General features: G+C 47.3%; 1 long non-coding RNA gene across 1 annotated transcript in view; it reads left to right on the top strand.

Annotated features, from left to right (window-relative positions):
• The first annotated feature begins 2,203 nt into the window (after positions 1-2,203).
• The window catches only part of LOC116075252, a 23,207-nt gene continuing 19,595 nt past the window's right edge, over positions 2,204-5,815 (top strand). Inside the window, exon 1 of the long non-coding RNA XR_004112487.1 lies at positions 2,204-2,455. This is a non-coding gene — a long non-coding RNA (uncharacterized LOC116075252). The remainder of the gene's footprint in view (positions 2,456-5,815) is intronic.

Here is a 5,815-nt window from a genome sequence, read left to right as displayed (position 1 = left end):
GACTGGAGTGATAGCTGAGCAGTTAAGAGCATTGGGTGCTCTTCTAAGGGACCTGGGTTCAAGTCCCAGCAATCACAAATATGTAGCAAATCACAACCATCTGTAACTCCAGGTCCGGCAGACCTGACATCCTCCTCCTGTCTCCAAGAGCACCAGGCATGCGTGTGGTGCACATATGTACAAGCATGCAAAAGATTCATACAAACTTATTTAGATAAATCTTTTAAGGTAATTTTTACATTTTCAGTTTTAAATATATCCTTTTCACTTATCCATGAGGAAGGACAAAGTAATGGACATAAGTTATAAAAGAGGATATTGTATAAACTGACAACATGACAGCTTCACAGGGTGGTTACGGGGAAGGATTTTATTGTAATGAGAGAGAGACAGAGAGAGGCAGGCAGCTAGGCAGACAAACAGGTAGACAAACAGACAGACACAGAGCCATCTGGAACAGCCTAGAGGAAGGGGGAGAGGGAGGGAGGGGAATAAAGATGGAGAGAGAGAAAGAGAGAGAGAGAGAGGGAGAGAGAGAAGAGAGAGAAGAGAAGCAGGAGCAGTGTAGAGAAAGAGAGGGAGGGGGCAGGGGAGAGATCAGGGAGACAGAAGAGGAGGAAGACAGAGAGAGTGGGGACAAAACAGGGAGCACAGGTACAGTAGCAGGGCTGTGAGCAGAATGAGTAGCAGCCATGAGCTGGTGGAGGGGGAGCCCATGAGCTGGAGGAGTTGGGGGCAGTGAGAAGGTCTAGGATGTTAGCGTGGACTCCGCCCGCCATGTGGACCAGGCGCTTGGGATACCGAGGGAGCCTGGAGGTCAGCACCAGCATTAGTGTATGCTAACAGGCACCACAGACAGTCAGTCATTTGTCCCTTCTATCAGTAGTGAGAGAAATGGTTCCTTTTCTTAGAGATCACAGATTCCCAGGGAATGCTGGTTTTTGTCTGTCTGCCAGAATTGGGGGTGTGGGGGGTGGGGGTGGGGATGGAGTTTTCTTCGGATCTGACAGATGCAGAGCTGACTGCTTTTCTGGTTCTAACTCTGTCAAGGGTTATTTTGGTTTGTGTGGTGGATCGGGGTTTCCTTTCCTGTAGATCTGGAATGTGATACTGTTTTCACAGGCTTTGGTGAAGCTGAAGTGAGGTAGCCTGCCCTCACTGGGTGGTGTCTTCACCGTCATGGTGGATGAACAGAAAGCTTCCTGTCCTCTGCCTGGTGCTCAGTTTCTCCTAGGCTTCCTCCTGTTCTTCTGGCTGGAAGCCGGCATTTGAAAATGGATGGGGTCCGACCTAGGCCTGGGTACCCTGACCCTACCTACCAGCATATACCTGAAACAGAGAGGCTTAAATAGAAATGTGCTCCTTGCCTCCCCGAAGTAAGACTTCCTCCTTTGTTTCCCTCCCCATCTTCTCCTCCTCCTTCTACAAGTGTAATCGCAAGCATTGAACTTTTGTTCAACTTACAACTCATCATGAGCTACGGCAATTCATAAGGCCCTGGAGACGGTAAATCAGATTAAAGAAAGCTAGAATGTCTGTGGACTTTGCTGATTGATATCACAAGGGACAGCCACCCTCTTCCACATCATTTCCCAGAGGCAACGTAAGGTCAACAAACACTTATTGAGCATATGCTGGGTTACCAAGAGTTGTGAAGGTATGATAGGTACGGGAACAGAGATGCCAGATGGCCGAAGAGCTTAGAGGAGGAGGAGATTGAATTTGTGCGAATAATAAAACAGAAGGCATTCTTCATAGAGAGGGCAAACACTGTGTATGAGCCTTGGGACAACCAAATTGTTATTTGGAGTTGTCCTTGTGTTCTGTCTGTGGTGTTCTGTGAGCCACGGAGTCACTAATTTTGTAAGGCTTGTGGTCTGTATTCCTAATGGATGGGAATACTAAATTGCTGTTAGCATGCAATGTTCATGGGCTTCTACTTCAGACCTCTCAAGTTTGTGTAGTTCATGTTAGGAACTCGTGGCACACGTGGGGAGCTTTAGGCTGCCATTTAACGGAAAACTCTAACTCAATGGGAAACATAGTCTTCCCTTGTGGCATGCGAAGTGGAAGTTTCTGGTTGTGTCATGTGATGTAGACTCATGTGATGCATTGCTGAGGCAAGACCCATGAGAGGACTCAGGATGTCTAGAGAGAGTATAAATAAGACTCAACGGACAGTGACAGAGGTGGGGCTGGGGGCTTGCTTGGCTAGCTGTGTAGCTCTTCACTGGCCTCACATCTTCACTGGTCTTCACTTTGTTGAGAGAAGCATGACAGAGAACTCCTGGTCCTGGTCACTCCTGCTGACTCATTCCAATTCGGGGGAGGCCGGGCGGTTTCTGCTGGATCCCGCCACAGTTGCTGATTTGTGTTTGGTGACACTACTGACCTGGACTGCTGGTATCCTGACAGACAGAAATTGGAATTGACCCAAAGAACTACTTCCAAACAGGTCCACATCCCCTTGTCCTATTTACCATCTTTCTTCCTCTACCTTTGCATGTCAGACTAGAAGGGGGCGGGGGATGTCGAAGCTCTTGAAAAACCTTATTTAACTAGGTTTTGAGAAATCTGAGCTTACAGGCGAGTTCAGAAATAGGCAGCTATTAGGGTAAGCTATTTCTTTCCTTTGTCACGTACTATTCTTGACTGTCTGTCAGCTTCCCACCTGTTTCCCAGGCTGCTGCACGGGTTCCAAGCAAAGCCAGCAAGCATGGCAATGTCCATCTGTGACAGGAAAAGGACAGTTCCTTAGAAGTGAGTGGGCCCAGCTGATGAGTCTCTATGCAGAACCTATTCCTCTACAAGTGATGGTCACTCCAACCAGTCATGGGCAATGGGTAGAGCCGCAGTGATTGACTGGTCTCATCCACTGGGCTTTACTTTGAGCTGGGACTCATGCCATGAGAAGAGAATCCCTTTGGGAGGTCACTAGCAGAGTCAGCTCCAGAAGACTGGAGGGGGGCCATTAGGATAAGTTTCATAAACAAGAATGCAAGATAGAATGTAAGAATACAAATGTGCAATGTGCTCTGTTGGCTTTGGGTTGTCGTTATGTTGCAAAGCCAAAAACTTCACAGTATCTGGTGTCTGCAGGTCACTGAGATTAGCCTGGTCTAGAATCTAGAAGTGAAGCACACAATTGTGTCAGTTGACAGAAGGGAGGCAGCTTATGAAGAACCTTGCTGACCAAACGGGAGTTCCCCTAACCGAAGGAAACCTGGCTGCCTCTGTGGGTTCTTGATAGGGATGGGTGGAGAAAAAGCTTGGCTGAATTGATCCAGCAATTATAATATTTAAGAAAGTTCAAATTCATATTGATGGCAAGCCTGAGACACAGAACCTGAAGATGAAGTAGTTTTTTTTCTTTAAATCTGTTATCAAGGAAGGCTGGCCTGTCCGGAACTGTGACCTGCAATAGAGAATTAACACATGCATTCTAGATTACTCCAGTGGAATGTAGAGTCTATTTGAATTTTGCTAAAGCAATGTGAAATATTTTTTTTTTCCTTTCTGTTGAGTCTGAGTTTCCAAAGGGCCAGGAAAAAAAATTTTTTTCCCCAATCCAGCATAAATAAGGTTACCAATGCTCATTGTAGCTCACTTCAGGAAATGTGCCTCGTCCCTCCCTTTCCTCTTGCTTTTTAAACTGCTTTATCACAATCTGTCCCTGGCAGGACCTTGTGCCCTCTGGGCAACCCAGAGAACTGCTAAGCCCCATGGGAAGCATGGATGCCCTGGGCCTCTCTCAGTTCCTTCCTCTTCAGTCTTAGCGTGTGGCTCATTAGCCCGCTAGGATTCAATGTACGGCTAAATTCCCCGCACCCTGTCCCCCGCTAGGCTGCATCTTCCAGAGCAGAAACCTACTCTGAAAGCAATTCTGCCCCTTTCATAGATGCAAAAACCCATACATTAAGGATTTACCTAGATTGTGTGGTGGCAGGTGGGTTGAATATGGGGTTCATTAGTAATTCAATTGCTGTATGAGATACAATCTAAAGAACAGAGCAGAGAGAGAGGCCAGGTATGGTGGGACCAGCCTGCAATCCCAGAATTTTAGAGACCGAAACAAGATGAGAGCAAATTGAAGAGCAGCCTGGGGTAAATAGCAAGTTCCAGGTCAGCCTTAGGCCCCCTAGTGGTACCCCATCCGAAGAAGCCACAAGAACCTAACAGAAAGGGACATAGCCTGGAGTTCTCACCAGCTGTCGGAAACACATATGTTCTACAGTACTCCTTCAGTTTGCCTCTTCTACCCTCGTGTGGTTGTGGGTTGTAGACAGCAACGGCTCCTTCTTGCTCCCATTGAGCTAGGAGGGCGTTCCAAGCCATTTGTGAGTGAGCCCCACTCGTGCAGAGTGCTGGAGTATGGATGAGGGAGCATCAACAGTCCAGCCTGGGGAGGGCAGGGCTCACAAGCCCCTGCTCCCAGCTGAAGAGCTATCAGGGCAGTTGAGAGCTTCTGAGAGGGCCTCAGTTTTTTGTCTTGCTTTCTATGTGAAGGGTGCTTTGCCTGCAGGTATATCTGGGCACTAAGAGTGTGCATGGTGGCCCCAGAGGTTAGAGCAAGGCATAATCGGAACCCTCGGAGCTGGAGTTGCAGCCGCGAGCCACCATGTAGATGCTAGGAATCGAAGCTAAGTCTTCTCAGAGAGCAGCCGCCAGTGCTCTTAAGTTTGGAGCCATCTCTTCACCTTGAGTCAATACTTTTATTTTTAGAGAATTATTTATTTATTTTATGTATATGAGTACGCTTTAGCTGTCTTCAGACACACCGGAAGAGGGCATCAGATCCTATTACAGATGGTTGTGAGCCACCATGTGGTTGCTGGGAATTGAACTCAGGACCTCTGGGAGAGCAGTCAGTGTCCTTAACCACTGAGCCATCTCTCCAGCCCTGAGTCAATGCTTTTATTTTGAATATTGAAGTTTTTGTTGGTTTGTTTAATCTTCCATTCTGCTCCATTTTCCAGCCCATGTTCTGGAATACTCATGGCCCTTGATAGCCTGACCCAAATGTCTCTTTTTGTCCCACACTCACCATTTCAAGTCAAGTACACCTCTCCATCCACGTTAAGAATTTCTCAGAGTCTTGGTGGTACACCAGCAATTCTAGCAATTTGGAGGCTGAGGCAGGAGAATCACAAGTTTAAGTCCAGTCTGGCCTATATACTAAGCTTGAAACCTACCAGAGCTACAAAAACACGGTCTCAAAAAATAAATGTCCCCAAAGGAATCACAAAATCTCTTCTTCTCATTGGCTCACAGTTTCCTCCCCCATAAATCATAATTAATCTCAGTTGGTCTTCCAAGATCACTGGTTTCATGGCATTGAATTCAGCCATGAATCACAGATCAAAGATATTTAGACAAAGTGCTAAGTAATCTCAAGTATACGGTAGGCTATGTATGTGGAGCTCTGCACAGCTAGTGAACATCTGGGCCCCTGGGGACCGAAAGCCCGCTCTAGGATACAGGGGTCATCTGTACTCTTCCAGGATGACAAGCTTTGGTTCCATCCTCTTCAACGTTTCCTTCATTGCCGACTGCACTTCCAGCTCCATCTGTCCCACTAGACAGAGGCTAGAACTTTCCAAGTTGACTCTAACCTGTGTGCTGAGCCTACAGCAAGGAACCTGAAGTAGCAATGGCCACCCCAACACATCACACACATGCATGAGCACACACATAGGCACAAGCCACACAGATCCATAACACATTATGATAAGCCGGGCGGTGGTGGAGCACGCCTTTAATCCCAGCACTTAGGAGGCAGAGGCAGGCAGATTTCTGAGTTTGAGGCCAGCCTGGT

This window comes from Mastomys coucha, unplaced genomic scaffold (genome assembly GCF_008632895.1).
Source record: "Mastomys coucha isolate ucsf_1 unplaced genomic scaffold, UCSF_Mcou_1 pScaffold3, whole genome shotgun sequence".
Classification (NCBI taxonomy): domain Eukaryota; kingdom Metazoa; phylum Chordata; class Mammalia; order Rodentia; family Muridae; genus Mastomys; species Mastomys coucha.
This window is presented reverse-complemented; position numbering and strand designations above follow the sequence as displayed.